This window comes from Loxodonta africana, chromosome 1, assembly GCF_030014295.1.
Source record: "Loxodonta africana isolate mLoxAfr1 chromosome 1, mLoxAfr1.hap2, whole genome shotgun sequence".
NCBI classification, from domain to species: Eukaryota; Metazoa; Chordata; class Mammalia; order Proboscidea; family Elephantidae; genus Loxodonta; species Loxodonta africana.
Window position 1 is genome coordinate 87,863,591 of NC_087342.1, and position 17,886 is coordinate 87,881,476.

At 38.8% G+C, this 17,886-nt stretch overlaps 1 long non-coding RNA gene and 1 other non-coding gene across 2 annotated transcripts in view; both read right to left on the minus strand.

Annotated features, from left to right (window-relative positions):
- Positions 1 to 8,815: 8,815 nt before the first annotated feature.
- The window catches only part of LOC135233021 (uncharacterized), a 146,973-nt gene continuing 137,902 nt past the window's right edge, over positions 8,816 to 17,886 (minus strand). Inside the window, exon 3 of the long non-coding RNA XR_010323722.1 lies at positions 8,816 to 9,353. This is a non-coding gene — a long non-coding RNA (uncharacterized LOC135233021). The remainder of the gene's footprint in view (positions 9,354 to 17,886) is intronic.
- On the minus strand, positions 10,961 to 11,068 carry LOC111748498 (U6 spliceosomal RNA). The gene has a single exon (XR_002784212.2). It is a non-coding gene; the product is annotated as a U6 spliceosomal RNA (small nuclear RNA).

Consider the following 17,886-nt stretch of genomic DNA (forward strand, 5'->3'; position numbering starts at 1 on the left):
CTTGCTCTCTTTCTGTTTGTTCAAGTTGTAGAGACAGTTCTCTGATTTTGCCTCTTTCTTCTTTATGTATGTGTACATTTATTGATATAAACTGAGCTCTGAGCACTGCTTTCGCTGTGTCCCAGAGGTTTTGATAGGAAGTGTTTTCAGTCTTGTTGCATTCTATGAATTTGTTTATTCCCTCCTTAATGTCTCCTATAACCCAGTCTTTTTTGATCAGGGTATTGTTCAATTTCCAAGTATTTGATTTCTTTTCCCTGATTTCTCTGTTATGGATTTCTACTTTTATGGCCTTATGGTCTGAGAAGATGGTTTGTAATATTTCAATGTTTTGGATTCTGCAAAGGTTTGTATTATGACCTAATACATGATCTATTGTAGAGAATGTTCCATGTGCACTAAAAAAAAAAAGTATACTTTGCAACTGTTTGGTGGTGTGTTCTGTATAGGTCTATGAGGTCAAGTTGGTTGATTGCAGCAATTAGATCTTCCATGTCTCTATTAAGCTTCATACTGGATGTCCTATCCTTCACCAAAAGAGGTGTGTTAAAGTCTCCTACTATAATTGTGGAGATGTCTATCTCACTTTTCAATTCTGTTAAAGTTTGTTTTATGTATCTTGTGGCCCTGTCATTGGGTGCATAAATATTTAATATGGTCATATCTTTATGGTAAATTGTCCCTTTAATCATTATGTAGTGTCCTTCTTTATCCTTGTGGTTGATTCAACTTTAAAGTCTATTTTGTCAGAAATTAATATTGCCACTCCTGCTCTTTTTTGATTGTTGCTTGCTTGATATATTTATTCCATCCTTTGAGTTTTAGTTTATTTGTTTCTCTAAGACTAAGGTGTGTCTCTTGTAGGCAGCATATAGACGGATCGTGTTTCTTTATCCAGTCCGAGACTCTCTGTCTCTTTATTGGTGCATTTAGTCCATTCACATTCAGCATAATTATAGATAAGTATGAGTTTAGTATTGTCATTTTGATGCCTTTTTATGTGTGTTGTTGACAATTTCATTTTTCCACTTTTTTGTGCTGAGAAGTTTTTCTTTGTAAATTGTGTGGTCTTCATTTTCATGGTAGTTGAATTTCTTTTTTCTGAGCCATTATGTTTATCTTGGTTTTTATTTTGAAGTATGGAATTGTTAGACCTCTTTGTGGTTACCTTAATATTTATCCCTATTTTTCTAGGTAAAAAACCTAACTTGTATCATCCTATATCGCCTCGTTTTTCTCTCCATATGGAAGATCTGTGCCTCCTGTATTTAGTCTCTCTTTTTTGATTATTGTAATCTTTTACAAAATGACATCAATGATTCCCTGTTTTGAGCATTTTTTTTAATTAATCTTATTTTGTTTTTGTGATTTCCCTGTCTGAGTTGATATCAGGATGTTCTGTTCTGTGACCTTGTGTTGTGTTGGTATCTGATATTATTGATCTTCTGATCCAAGAATTTCCTTTAGTAATTCTTGTAGCTTTGGTTTGGTTTTTGCAAATTCTCTAAGCTTGAGTTTATCTGTAAATGTCTTAATTTCACCTTCATATTTGAGAGAGAGTTTTATTCGATATATGATTCTTGGCTGGCAGTTTTTCTCCTTCAGTGCTCTATATATGTCATTCCATTGCCTGCTTGCCTGCATGGTTTCTGCCAAGTAGTCTGAACTTATTCTTATTGATTCTCCTTTGTAGGTGACTTTTTGTTTATCCCTAGCTGCTTTTAAAATTTTCTTTTTATCTTTGGTTTTGGCAAGTTTGAGGATAATATGTCTTGGTGATTTTCTTTTGGGATCTATCTTGTATGGGGTTCGATGAGCATCTTGGATAGATATCCTTTCATCTTTCATGATGCCAGGAAAGTTTTCTGCCAACAGATCTTCAACTATTCTTTCTGTATTTTCTGTTATCCCTTCTTGTTCTGGAACTCCAATCACAAGCAAGTTATTCTTCTTGATAGAGTCCTACATGATTCTTAGAGTTTCTTCTTTTTTTTTAAATTCTTTCATCTGATTTTTCAACTATATTGGTTTCAACTGCCTTATCCACCATCTCCCGACTCTGCATTCCAATTCCTTGATTCTCCTCCTCTGACTTCCTATTGAGTTGTCTAATTCTGTAATTTTATTGTTAAACTTTTGGATTTCTGAATGCTGTCTCTCTATGGATTCTTGCAGCTTATTAGTTTTTCCACTATGTTCTTGAATAATCTTTTTGATTTCTTCAACTGCTTTATCAGTGTGTTCCTTGGCTTTTTCTGTAGATTACCTTATTTCATTTCTGAGGTCATCCCTGATGTCTTGCAGCATTCTGTATATTAGTTTTTTATATTCCACATCTGGCAATTCCAGGAATGTAATTTCATTTGGGAAAGATTCTGATTCTTTGATTTGTGGGTTTGTAGAAGCAATCATGGTCTGCTTCTTTACATGATTCGATATCGACTGCTGTCTCTGAGCCATCTAAAAGATATTGTAATGATTTATATTTGCTTGCCGAGTCTTATCTTCTTGTTTTGTTTTGTCTCAACACACCCAGATGTGCTACTAGATTATGCTACCTTGATTGTTGTAGCCTTTGAATCACTTATGTCCAGTTACCAGCTGGTCTGAGCTGTTACCAGATATATCAGCCTAACTCCACCCACTATTCTTGAGTAGAATCAGCTTAGGTGTCCTGATAGTGGGTCACCTGGTGTGTAGTGTAGGCTGTCACCTATTAACTTAGAGGAGTAGTGGTGATGGTTGTATGCACCAGATTCTAGTAGCAGCAGGGTGTCACCCTCCGAGGAGGGCAGGATGCTGACAGCCTTCCCCCACGTGCCAGTGAGGTAGGAGTGTCTCTATTGTCTTGATCACTCTGATGGGTGGGCTCTGCAGCTGTACCTTAGACACCCAAGGCTTGTACCTCTAAATATTAGTAGGAGTCACTATCCTTAGACCTCTCTAGCAGGTGGCTAGGTGGTGTGTGTGGAGTTTCAGCCCTCAGTTCCCTGCGGTGGATCAGTGAGGGCTCTGTTTAATAGGTAGAGAGGTATCAGACTTCCAAAACTTGCCTTTCTGCTGCTCAGCTAAAACAATTACAGTCAGATCTTTATCAGAATTGCCTTTGCATTATAATAGCCACCTTGTTCCCTGTAGGGATGAAAGCCGAAGACTGTGGATCTCTTATGCTTGGCTGGAGGTGGTTCTGTATTATTATTCCAGCTTAGGGAAGTGATGGAAGGATTTTTCCCCCAGGATTGTTAATTGCTGCTTCTCTCAAGCCAGGAGGATGGGTTAGAAAAAAAAAAAAAAAATCATAGAGCTCTTCACTCCCTGGCCCAGGAAATTCCAATGTTAATGAAGCCGGCTGAGGCAGGGAGGGGAGTGATCAGATAGATAGGAGAGAGTAGTGGGGCAATATAGACAAAGTTACTTGTCTTGTTTGCTTAGGACTGTTTTATCTGAGATTCCAAAGGGGCGTGTAGCCTGTGTGTGCTGGCTGGGTCAACATTGCCCCCAAAGGTTAAGGCTGCATCCCATGCTTTCACCATCTCAGGAAGCCATGATCAGCTCCTCCGCACTTAGTCCAAAGCCCAGCACCAGGGTTTTCTGGCTGGGATGCTGCACTCCAGGTTCCAAAACCAGTTGCTGCTTCCCCATGGTTTCTCGTTCTCCTGTCAGCCACATCTGTGTGCAGCCTGTGTGCACTGCCTGGGTCTCAGCCGAGGTTACTCCAGGGCGTTAGGGCTATGTCCCGTGTTTTCACCATCTCAGGAAGCCATGGTCAGCTCCTCCACGCTTACTCCAAGGCCCAGCACCAAAGTCTTCTGACTGGGACCCTGGCTTCAGGCTCCAAAGACAGTCACTGCTTCCCCATGGTTTCTTGTTCTCCTGTCAGCTGCGTCAGTGTGCAGCCTGTATGCGCTGGCTGAGTCTCTGCTGAGGTTACTCCAGAGGGTTAGGGTTAGGGCTGCATCCCGTGCTTGCCCCATCTCCATAAGCCACAATCAGCCCCACCACTCTAGCACCAGGGAAATGCAAAGGCTCAAGGCTGTGTAGAGGGACACTGGTTTCAGAAGTAGTTACTGCTTCAGCACACCACTTTTCACTCCCCTGTATCTCAGGTCAACTCCTTAGTTCTGTGTTTGATGGTCAGGGTTCATAGATTGTCATGTATGTAATCGATTCACTTGAGTTTTTGAGTCTTTGTTGCAAGAGGGATTTGGCAGAAGCTTCTACCTAGTCAGCCATCTTGGTCCTTCCTCTGGACATTCCTTTAGCTCAGTAATGAAGTCACTCCTGAAGTTCACCCTTCAGCCAAAGACAGGCTCATAAAATAAAATGAGACTAAAGGGTCACACTAACCCAGAGGCAGGAGGAGAGAGGAAAGCTGGTAATAGGGAGCCCAAGGTCAAGAAGGGAGAGTGTTGACATGTTGTGGGGTTGGTAACCAATATCACAAAACAATATATGTACTAATTGTTTAAAGAGAAGCCAGTTTGTTCTGTAAACCTTCATCTAAAGCACAACTAAAAAAAAAAAAAAAGATTAATCCAAGGACTTTACGCAGAGTTTTCTTGAAAATAAACTTTAAAGGCAAGGAAAGCCACTTGGAAGTAAATGCAATCATATAGTTGTGAAGCAAAGAGGGCTTGATTGTGGAAAGAAAAAAAGTGATATTGGAAAACAAATAAAAAGATGACAGTTAAGCACATTTTGAAGGAAAAAAAGTAAGTTTTGCTGTCACATTTATTTTTAGGACAAAGAGAAGAACCAAAGAGGACCTGAAGATTAAATCTTGGGATAAGAAAGTTGGAGGATTGTGGTACCATTGACTAAAATGGCTAAATCCAAAAGTAAAGCTAATTTTGGTAAAGGAATGAGTTTTAAACAAGTTGTTTTGAGGAGCTATCAATGTACTGAATTAAATATAATTAAACTTAAAATATGCATATATACACAGAAGCTCTGGTGGCATAGTGGTTAAGAGCTACAGTTGCTAACCAAAACATCTGCAGTTCAGATCCACCAGGCACTTCTTGGAAACTATATGGGGCAGTTCTACTCTGTCCTATAGGGTCACTATGAGTCAGAATTGACCCAATGGCAACAGGTTATATAAGACACCGTGGCTATCACATAGAAAGTGCTGAACAGCTTTTAGCCCTTATTATTAATATTATTTACAACTACAAGCCTCCAAAAAACATTTGAATATACTACCCTGGTACTCAGAAGTTAAATAGTGAGTTTACACATTTTTGCTTTTTGGAATGAAGATAATGTTTGATCCATGAAACTAAAGACTGCAGAGAATGAAATAAGAAAGCCAAGAACTGAATTTTTGTTAACACCAAAATTTAAGGAATGAGAAGGAGAAATAATAAAGACAAGTAAACCTCACCAGTTAGGACAAAGGCCATATAGGCAACCAAAGTTGATTCTAGGTAACTTACCTTGGAAACAAATTTACTGTGCTCTCACTCTTCATATCTTTTACTTAATTGTCAAAGATAAGTTAAACAACCACAGGACAACATGCTTAATTTAAAGAAGGAGCAAATTTTAAATTTTCTGTGAAAAAAGTTAATTTTCTACACATTGTCTTATACTTAATTCAATTTGTTGGTAAAATAGAGGTTATATCAGGTAACACGTAAGATAAGTTTCACCTGTGAGTAACAGACCCAAATTAATAGTAGTTTTTTTTTTAAATATAGAAATGTATTTTCATTTTTAAAAATTCTGATGTTATTTGGATTCCACCTTAATTTTAAAAAATGATTCTGGAAATAGGCAGGCTACAGTGAGTATAAAGGCTCTACTTCGTGAAATCCTCAGGGACCTAGACTCTTTCCAGCAATTATACTACTATTCACCCAGCATGCTCTTTATCTTGGGGTCTAAGATGGAAACAAAGCCCCAGAAGAATGGAAAAAGGGGACAAAGAAGGAAGAAGAGGAAGAGATCAAAGACAAATAATGGCATAATTATCAAGATATACTAGAAGAAATAGCAATATGGTTGCCGACAAAATTTCTGATTGCCTTCACCAAATACCAGCCAAAGGATGTAGAAAAAGAGACATTTTTCTAATGTAAGCTCAATATACTCTCTAAACTGACGGTTTTGAAGTCAAAAGAGAGGGAACGTAGTATTGATGTTTTTTCACAAGGTACTTAGAACATTTTGTTGTGTTACTCAAAAGTAGGATATTGGAATTTATTCTGTGGGCAACAATATTTACATTGCTTAGACAAGCTTTCTTTTCTTAAAGAGTATATCATAAGTACATGTGAATGTGGTATTTCCTAATAGGTACCAGGGGATCTTAAGAAAATCTTGTCCCAATGGGCCAAGATCTTGGCCATTTTCCAATCTTTCATTTAGAAGCAGATGGACTTAAAAAAAAAAAAGATTACTAGTAGAATAAGGTGCCTTGAGTTTCAGACTCTTCCATTTTTAATACATTATTTATATTAGTTATAAGAAAAGCCTATAACAAAAAATAAGCTATCCCTTTGTCCTCATGTTTATTGTATGTAATGAGAATCTGTACACTTTAATTTGTAATATTTCTATGAAAGAGTAGTGGATGCTTGTCTGTAAGTGTCCGAAAGATAAACAAAATGTGGTAATTGAATGCCATGACTTACCAATCATTTTAGGATGTGGGAGAAAGGCCTTGCCAGGGTCAAAACAATGGTCAGGGTGTATCCACAAAACTTGACCTTGAATCAACCTATTATTTTGTCCCACTAAGCCATGGTTTGAAGTTGGGGAGTATCTCAGATAGTATAGAAATACAGATAATAAGTGAAGGAAAGGGCTATCACCAACAAAGTCTGAGAATAGAGTACAAGCAATATGCTTGTTACATAATATTGCCTTGAACATTTAAAAAAAAAAAAAAGGTCTATGTTAAATGAATTTTCAGAATGAAATTTTTTTTGGAGGTGTGCCCCTTCACTACTCTACTAATGTCCAATTTTAGCTCCTGATGCACTGTCATACTCTTCAATGCTACTCTAGTTTCATTTCTAGGCGACTGTAGGTTCTTGTAACTTGGACTCCTCTCTTTCAATAATCTTGTCTCTCTCAGATTCCCTCTGACTCCTGGAGTCTGAGTTCAGGGCAATGGAAGTGCTTGGGAATTAAAAACCCCTGGAAGAAACCCTCAACTAATGACTAATTACAGCTGGTGACTACTCCAGCTTCCTTCCTTTTCCCTTCTCTATCTCAGCTTCCCATTCCTATACTGGTATTTCCTGGGATAAACTCCAATATAACTTACTTGCACTAGTAACTTTGACAGGATCTGCTTTTGGGAAAACCTTAACAAAGACACACCAAAAATTAGACATCATCATTATTATTTTTTTTTTATTTGGATGTTGTTGTAGGTGCTGTTGTGTCAATTTTCAACTCATAGTGACCCATGTGATAGAGTAGAACTGCACCATAGGGTTTACTAGGCTGTAGTGCTTAAGGGTTGTTTGAAGTGGTTGGCTGCTAACTGAAAGCTCAGTGATTTGAAACCACCAGCATCTCTGCAGGAGAAAGATGTGGCAGTCTGCTTCTGTAGAGATTTACAACCTTGGAAACCCTATGGGATCCCTATGAGTTGGAATTGGCTCCATGGCAGTGGATTGCGAGGTCTTTCTCTCATGGAGCCAGTTGGAACATTCAAACTGCCAAACTTTCGGGGTCAGCAGCTGAATGCTTAACCATTATGCCACCAGGACTCCTTATTGTTCGAATAAGAAAATATTTCTTTAGATTTGTCTGTATTTTAGCAACTTTCCTCTCACTCTTTCAGGCTCTTTAGAAAGATTTTTTTCCTGTTTTACAGGGGGCTTTTTTTTTTTAGGGTTTCTTAGTGAAGGTGTGTTGGTGGTAAATGTCATATCTTTTTTATCTGAAAGTATCCCCCCTCCCCTTTTTTTGCCTTCATTCTTGACAGATTGCTTGGTAGGCAATTCTAGACTTACAGTTACTTTCTGACAGTATTTTGAGGATATTCTTACACTGACATCTGGCTTCAATTTTTCCTTGAAATTTTTGTGACTAGAAACGCCATCTCCATTCCCAGGGACAATCCAGATGAGTCAGAACCTTCCACAAGTGGAGGTATTAGCACAAATGACAAAATGCCAATGTCATTCAATTCTTCACCATCGATGTAAATTTTTATTTGTGTATTTTTTTTATGTATGTATTAAATGAGACTTGGTAGCACAGTGGTTAAGATCTTGGCTGCTAACCAAAAGGCCAGCAGTTCAAATCCACCAGCTGCTCCTTGGAAACCCTGTGGGGCAGTTCTACTCTGTTCTATAGGGTAGTTATGAGTCAGAGTTGACGACTCAATGGCAATGGGGTTACGTATTAAAATACACCTGTAAGTTTACATATAGTGTTTCCAACCCCAAAGGCAAATTATGATTGGATTTATAAAAATAGTGATAATAAAAACTTTACAAAAGACAGACAGAGATATTCAGCTTACATCATAACGGACTACTGTCCTAGTCGTCGGAAGGGAGCCCCACCGTAAATCAGGGATTACCTGTATTCTCTCCTTTTTGGCTCTGGTTGGATACGTATTAGACATATCTCTTACTTTTTGTTTCATATTTTCCTTCTTTTTGTCTTTCTAGGTTGCATTCTGACTTATTTCTTCAAATATATCTTGCAGTTCATTAATTCCTTTTCAAGTAAAAGAAAAAAAAATCTATTTAAATGCTCTTTTTAATTGTATTAATTATATGTGTATTTCTAAATTTCTACTTAGAACTGGCATTATTGGGTATTTCTTTTGTTTGTATATTTTTATAAGTCCTTTATTTCTTCAAGCATTTCATATCTAGATATTTTATGTTTTGATGGAATCAAATAACTCCAATAAGTCAAATTAGACTCTCATGGGGTCCACGAGTGTTCAAATCTGTAGTTAGTTGTTTTTGACGATTTTTACTAATAATGATTAATTTCCTTATGTGCTTGGTTATCTTTGATTATTCTATCATATTCATTGGTCCTAAAATGGAAATTGTGGCACCTAAATTGAAGATGCTTTTTTCCCAGAATATGTCCCTTCATTTATCCCTGTGTCCAGAGGAGGCTACCAAAATAGGATCACTCTAATCCCTTCCTGATTCCAGGGCTTATCTTGGAATTCACATATTTATCTCTCCCACTCTTGCCCACAGGATAGGCTATTTATTTCAAATATACTGTAACATTCCCTTAAGGTTACCTGCTTTTGCCTTTGCTAACTGCTCACGGTTCTGGTTTCAGGCCACTTACGGTGTACACGTTGGTGTGGAGACGTGCTTGCAGATTCATCTTTCTTTCTGTGAGATTAGCTTGCACTAAAAAGTAAATTTTATCCAGAAGTTAGTTGTTTTGTAGTGGAAGGGCTCTTGAGAGAATATTTCATTTGTCACACAGACCTGGATCTAGAAAATTCACGAATCACTTTTTCTCAAGTAGGTCTCATATACTGTATAGAATTGTGCCTTTATTTTATTCATTTGTTTTATTGTGCTTTAATTGAAAGTTTACAATTCAAGTCAGTCTCTTGTACAAAAACTTATATACACTTTGCTATGTGCTCCTAGTTGCTCTCCCCCTAATGAGACAGCATACTCCTCCTCTCCACCCTGTATTTCCCATGTCTATTCAACCATCTTCTGTCCCCCTCTGCCTTCTCATCTCACCTCCAGACAGGAGCTGCCTACATAGTCTCATGTGTCTGCTTGAGCCAAGAAACTCACTCCTCACCAGTACAGTTTTATGTATTATAGTCCAGTCCAATCCCTCTCTGAAGAGTTGGATTTGGGCATGGTTCCAGTCTTGGGTTAACAGAAGGCCTGGGGACCATGACCACAGAGGTCCCTCCAGTCTCAGTCAGACTGTTATGTCTGCTCTTTTTAAGAGAATTTGAGGTCTGCACCCACTGTTCTCCTGCTTCATCAAGGATTCTCTGCTGTGTTCCCTGTCAGGGTAGTTATCGGTTGTAGCCAGGCACTATCTAGTACTTCTGGTCTCAGGCTGATGTAGTCTCTGATTTATGTGGCCCTTTCTGTCTCCTGGGCTCATAATTACCTTGTGTCTTTGGTGTTCTTCAGTCTCCTTTGCTCCAGGTGGGTTGAGACCCATTGATGCATCTTAGATGTCCCCTTGCTAACGTTTAAGACCCCAGAAGCCACTCACCAAAGTGGGATGCAGAATGTTTTCTTAATACATTTTGTTATCCCAGTTGACCTACATGTCCCCTGAAACCGTGATCCCCAGACCCCTGCCCCTGCTACTCTGGCCTTTGAAGTGTTCGGTTGTATCCAAGAAACTTCTTTGCGTTTGGTTTAGTCCAGTTGTGCTGATCTCTCCTGTATTGTACGTTGTCTTTACTTTCACCTAAAATAGTTCTTGTCCACTATTTAACTACTGAATACCCCTCTCCCTCCTTCCCTCCCCACTCTGTAACCATCAAAGAATATTTTCTTCTCTGTTTAAACTGTTTCTTGAGTTCTTATAATAGTAATCTCATACAATATTTGTCCTTTTGCAACTGACTAATTTCACTCAGCATAATGCCTTTCAGATTCCTCCATGTTATGAAATGTTTCACAGAATTATCATTGTTCTTTATTGTTGCATGGTATTCCATTACGTGAGCATACCACAATTTATTTATCCATTCATCTGTTGATGGGCACTTTGGTTGCTTCCATCTTTTTGCTATTGTAAACAGTGCTGCAATGAACATGGGTGTGCATATATCTGTTCTTGTGAAGGCTCTTATTTCTCTAGCATACATTCTGAGAAGTGGGATTGGTGGATCATATGGTAGTTCTATTTCTAGCTTTTTAAGGAAGCACCAGATCAATTTCCAAAGTGGTTGTACCATTTTACATTCCCACCAGCAGTGTATAAGTGTTCCAGTCTCTCCAGAACCTCTCCAGCATTTATTATTTTGGGAAACATGGAAGGATTCAGGAATTTTCGTGTCATCCTCGTGCAGAGGCCATGCTAATCTTCTCTGTATCATTCACAATTTTAGTATATGTGCTGCCAGAGGGAGCACTGTGCCTTTCTTTCTGATCTGAACTGAGAGTCTTTCCTTTAAGCTCATTTTTATTTATTGAAGAGACAGATATGTGAATTTCAATTTGCCATAATATTTATGCTACAATTTCTGTTGTATAGACTCAAAAATACTTCAGAACGTTGAAACAAATTTTCTAAAAATAGAAATTAATAGAAAAACAATTGGAAGTATATATCATTCGACAATGAGACTTGTTTTACTTTTTTTTTACTATCTATAATGATTTGTATGAATTGATATATATATATATATATACACATATGTATTATAGCGACCTCATGTGTCAGAGTAGAACTGCCCCATAGGGTTTTCTAGGCTGTAATCTTTACAGGAGCACATCACTAGGTTTTTCTCCCATGCAGCCACTGGGTGGTTTTGGCTTTGAGTCAAAAATCGACTCAACAGCCCCTAACAACAACAAATAAACACATATGTGCGTGTGTGTGTGTGTGTATACATATATATACACATGTATGTGTATATATAGTTAATTCATGAAATTACAATAGAACTGTTATAAATGGCCAGCTCTGTGACTTACACCCCACTGTCGTCAGTTAATTCTGACTCCTAGTGACCCTATACGACAGAATAGAACTGCATCACAGGGTTTCCAAGGCAGTAAATCTTTACAGCAGCAAACTGACACGTCTTTCTCCTGCAGATCAGCTGATGGGTTGAAACCACTGACCTTTTGGTTAGTAGCTGAGTGCTTTAACTACTGCACCATGAGGGCTCACTTCGATGTATATATAAACCAAAAAATCAAACCCATTCCTGTCCAGTCAGTTCCAACTCATAGTGACCCTATACAACAGAGTAGAATTACCCCGTAGGGTTTCCAAGAAGCACCTGGTGGATTTGAACTGCTGATCTTTTGGTCAGCAGCTGTAGCTCTTTACTACCCCATGGGGTTTCCTTGATGCATATAGTATACTTAAATCTACTAAGTGAAATTTACTTTACAGGAACATGAATATGAAAAATGTAATATGAAAAATTTATACTGTTATGCTGTTAATCTTTCCCCCAGCCTTCCCCAAAGGGATCTATGGCCTTTTGCTAGAGTAACTCTTCATTGAGGAAAAGGAAATAATCAGATTTTTCAGGGATTACTGGAACTTGCTTTGAATTGACACCAATTCCAGGAGACTCAAAATGTCACCGTGGTCCACCAGAGTAGGTACATATGGAGGTCTAGTTATGACTGGACTCTTAGCTCAGGTCCATCTCACAGTAGGTCCTGTGGGTCCCCATACACATCCTGCAGTTATTTTCCTAGTTCCAAAATGTGTAATTGCAATATACATACTCAACAACTGGCAGAATTCTCACATTGGATCCCTGGCATGTGGAGTGAGGACTATTATGATAGAAAAGGCCAGGTGGAAGCCATTAGAGCTACCTCAACCTAGGAAAATAGTAAACCAAAAGCAGCACTGCATCCCTAGAGGGACTGCAGAGATTAGTGCCACCATCAAGGACTTGAAGGATGCAGAGGTGATGATTCCCACCTCATCCCCATTCAACTCGCCTATTCAGCCTGTGAAGAAAAGAGAAGAATCTTGGAGAATGACAGTGGATTATTATAAACTTAACCAAGTGGTGACTCCAATTGCAGCTGCTGTTCCAGATGTGGTTTCATTGCTTGGGCAAATCAATACATCTCCTGGTACCTCGTATGCAGCTGTTGCTCTTACCAATGCCTTTTTCTCCATGCCGTTTTCTAAAGGCCATCAGAAACAGTTTGCTTTCAGCTGGCAAGACCAGCAAAGCTCTGTTACTGCCCTAACTCAGGGGTGTATCAATTTTCCACCCCTCCTTGTCATACTTTAGTTGCACAAGATGTCACACAGGTCATCTTCCACAAGATGTCATACTGGTCCATTAAATTGCTCACATTATGCTGATTGGACCTAGTAAGGAAGAAGTACCAATGACTCTAGACTTACTGGTAAGACATTTGCATGCCAGAGAGTGGGAAATTAACTCGTCAAAAATTCAGCTGCCTTCCACTTCAGGGAAATTTCTAGAGGTGCAGTGCTGTGGGATATTCCTTCTAAAGTGAAAGATAAGCTGTTGCATCTAGCCACTCCTACAACTCAAAAGTGGGCACAAGGCCTGGTGGGCCTCTTTGAATTTTGGAGGCAATATAGTCCTCATTTGAGTGTGCTATTCTGGCCTATTTATCAAGTAACTCAAAAAGTAGCTAGTTTTGTGTGAGGCCTAGAACAAGAGAAGCTCTGCAATAGGTCCAAGCTACAGGACAAGCTGTTCTGCCATCTGGGCCATATGATCCTACTGATCCAATGGTGCTTGAAGTGTCATTGGCAGATAGACATGATGTTTTGAGTCTTTGGCAGACCATTTTTGGCAAATTGGTGAGTTGGTGCAGATCCTTAGGGTTTTGGAGCAAAGCCCTGCCATCCTGTACAGATGACTATTTTTCTGCTGAGAAACAGCATTTGGCTTGATACTGGATCTTAGCAGAGACTAGACACTTAACCATGGGCCACTAAATTGCCATGCAGCCTGAGCTTCCTGTCATGAACTAGGTGTTGTCTGACCAGCAGAGCCATAAATTTGGACCCACACAGCAGCACTCTATCATCAAATGGAAGTGATCATGCTCAAACAGGACCTGAAGGCATAAATAAGTTACATGAGGAAGTGGCCTAAATGCCCAAGTTGCCCACTCCTGTCATATTACCTTCCCTCTCCCAGTCTGCACCTATGGTCTCAGGGGGAGTTCCCTACCATCAGCTGAACGAAGAAGAGAAAACTCATGCCTGTTTTACAGATGGTTCTGCACAATTTGCAAGCACCACTCAAAAGTGGACCGCGGCTGTACTGTAGCCCCATTCTGGGACTTCCTTGAAGGACAGTGGTGAAGGGAAATCTTCCCAGTGTACAGAACTTCAAACAGTGCACCTGATTGTTCATTTTTCTTGCCAGGAGAAATGGCCAGATATGCAGCTGTATACCAATTCATGGACTGTGGCCAATGGTTTGGTTGGATGGTTAGGGATTTGAAAGAAACACGACTGGAAAATCGGTGACAAGGAGGAATGGGGAAGAGTTATGTGCATAGACTTCTCTGAATGAGCCCAAGAAGTGAATATATTTGTCTCATGTGAATGCTAACCAAAGCATGACCTCAGCAGAAGATTTTAACGATCGAGTAGGTAGGATAATGCATTCTGTGGATACAAGTCAGCCTCTTTACTCAGCCACTCCTGTCATTGCCCAATGGACTTAGGAACAAAGCGGCCAAGGTGTCAGGGATGGAGGTTAGGCATGAGCTCAGCAACATGAACTTCCATTCACCAACGCCACCTTGACTGCAGCCATTGGTGAGTGCCCAATCAGCCAGCAGCAGAGACCAACACTGAGTTCCCAATAAGGCACCATTCCTTGAGGCAATCAGCCAGCAACCTGGTGAAAGGTTGTTTATATTGGATGCTTCTATCATGGAAAGGGCAGCATTTTGTTCTTATTGGGATAGACATTTACTCTGGATACATATTTGCCTTCCCTGCATGCAATGCTTATGCCAAAACTACCATTCATGGACTTACAGAGTGCCTTATCCACCATCCTGTTATCCCACACAGCATTGCCTTGGATCAAGGGACTCACTTCACAGAAAATGAAGTGTGACAATGGGCCATGCTCATGAACTTCATTAGTCTTACCATGTTCCCCAACATCCTGAAGCAGCTAGCTTGAAAGAACAATGAAATGGTCTTTTAAAGACACAATTATTGTGCTACCTAGGTGGCAATACCTTGTAGGGCTGGAGCAATGCTCTCCAGGAGGCTGTATATTCTCTAAACCAGCATCTAATATATGGTGCTGTTTCTCCCATAGCCAGCATTCATGGGTCCAGAAATCAAGGGATGGAAAGGGAGTAGTATCACTGATATTACCGCTCGTGACCCACTCGAAAAATTTTTACTTCCTGCCACTATAACCCTATGCTTTGCTGGACTAGAGGTCTTACTTCTAAAGGAAGGAGTGCTCCCACCAGGAGAGACAATACTAATTTCATTGAACTAGAAGTTAAGAATGCCATCCAACCACTTCGAGTTCCTTTTGCCTCCAGATCTATAGGCAAAGAAGGGAGTTACCATATTGGCTGGTGTGATCAATTCTGATTAGCAAGGGGAAATCAGATTATTATTACGTAATAGAGGTAAAGAAGACTATGTCTGGAATACAGGAGATTCTTTAGGGCTTCTGTGAGTACTTCCATGCCCTGTGATTAAAGTCAATGGAAAACTCAGCAACCCAATTTCTACATGATACCAAAACAAAACAAAGCAAGCAGCTATGACACAGTAAGCAAGCATAAACTAATACAATAACTTATAGGTGGCTCAGAGACAACAGTCAATATCAAGTCACATAAAGAAAAGGCCATGATCACCTCAACAGGCTCTCAAAACAAAGACTCCAGGGATCTTTTACATGAAAGTGCATTCCTGGAATTTCCAGATGCAGAATACAAAACTTTAATACACAGAACCCTTCAAGATATCAGGAAGGAAATGAGGTAATACTCAGGACAAGCCAAGGAACACACAGATAAAGCAACTGAAGAACTCAGAAAGATTATTCAGGAAAATAATGAAAAGTTTAATAAGCTGGAAAAATCCATAGACAGACAGCAATCAGAAATTCAGAAGATTAACAATAAAATTACAGAATTAGATAACACAATAGAAAGTCACAGGAGCAGAATTGAGGAAGTAGAAGCTAGAATTTTTGAAAGTGAAGATAAATCACTTGGCGCTAATATATTTGAAGAAAAATCTGATAAAAGAATTTTTAAAAAATGAAGAAAACTTAAGAATCATGTGGGACTATATCAAGAGAAATAACCTATGAGTGATTGGAGTACCAAAACAGGGAGGGAAAACAGAAAATACAGAGAAAATTGTTGAGGATTTGTTGGCACAAAACTTCCCTGATATTGTGAAAGATGAGAAGATATCTATCTAAGATGCTCGTTGAACTCCATATACAGTAGATCTTAAAAGAAAGTCACTAAGACGTATTATAATCAAATGTGCCAAAACCAAAGATAAAGAGACAATTATAAGAGGAGCGAGGGATAAAAGAAAAGTCACCTACAAGGGAGAGCCAATAAGAATAAGCTTGGACTACTCGGCAGAAACCATGCAGGCAAGAAGGCAGTAGGATGACATATTTAAAAAATTGACGGAAAAAAATAGCCTGCCAAGAATCATATAACCATCAAAACTGTCTCTTAAATACGGAGGTGAAATTAAGATATTTCCAGATAAACACAAGTTGAGGGAATCCATAAAAACCAAACCAAAGCTACAAGAAATACTAAAGGGAGTCCTTTGGTAAGAAAATCAATAATATCAGGTATCAACCCAAGACTAGAACACTGGGCAGAGCAACCAGAAGTCAACCCAGACCGGGAAATCCAAGGAAAAAAAAAAACAAAGCTGATTAAAAAAAAAAAAAAAAAAAACACAGGGTAACGGCAATGTTATTACATAAAAGAAGACAACATTAAAATAATAAAGAGGGACTAAGAAATGTAATCATACACCTTCCATATGGAGAGGAAGATACTGCCATACAAAGAAATAAAAGTTAGTTATAAATTTAGAAAAATAGGGGTAAATAATAAGGTAACCACAAAGGAGACAAACTATCCTACTCATCAAAATAAAATATAAAGGAAAAATACAGACACAGCAGAAACAAAATCAACAAAAACATATATGAGGAAAGGACAATATATAAAGAAAATCTACTCAGCACATACAATCAAAAAACATCAAAATGATACCACTAAAATCATACCTATCCATGAACGTAAATGAACTAAATGCACCAATAAAGAGACAGAGAGTGGCAGAATGGATTAAAAAACAAGATCCTTCTATATGCTGCCTACAAGAGACACACCTTAGACTTAGAGACACAAACAAACTAAAACTGAAAGGATGGGAAAAAATATATCAAGCAAACAACAATCAAAAAAGAGTAGGAGTGGCAATATTAATTTCTGAAAAAATAGACTTTAAAGATAAATTCATCAGAAAGGATAAGGAAGGACACCATATAATGATTAAAGGGACAATACACCAAGAACATATAACCTTATTAAATATTTATGCACCCAATAACAGGACTGCAAGATCCATAAAACAAACTCTATCAGCATTGAAAAGTGAGATAGCTCCACAATAATAGTAGGAGACTTCAACACACCACTTTCGGTGAAGGACAGAACATCCAGAAAGAAGCTCGATAAAGACGTGGAAGATCTTAATGTCACAATCAAACAACTTGACCTCGTAGACATATACAGAACACTCAACCCAACAGCAACCAATTATACTTTCTTTTCTAGTGCCCATGGAACATTCTCTAGAATAGACCACATATTAGGTCATAAAGCAAGCCTTAGCAGAATCCAAAACATAGAAATATTACAAAGCATCTTCTCTGACCATAAGGCCATAAAAGTGGAACTCAATAATGGGAAAAGAAATCAAACACTTGGAAACTGAACAATACCCTGCTCAAAAAAGACTGGATTATAGAAGATATTAAGGAGGGAACAAAGAGATTCAGAGAATCCAATGAGAACGAAAACACTTCCTATCAGAACCTTTGGGACACAGCAAAAGCAGTGCTCAGAGGCCAATTCATATCAGTAAATGCACACATCCAAAAAGAAAAAAGGGCCAAAATCAAAGGACTATCCCTACAACTTGAACAAATAGAATGACAGCAACAAAAGAAAC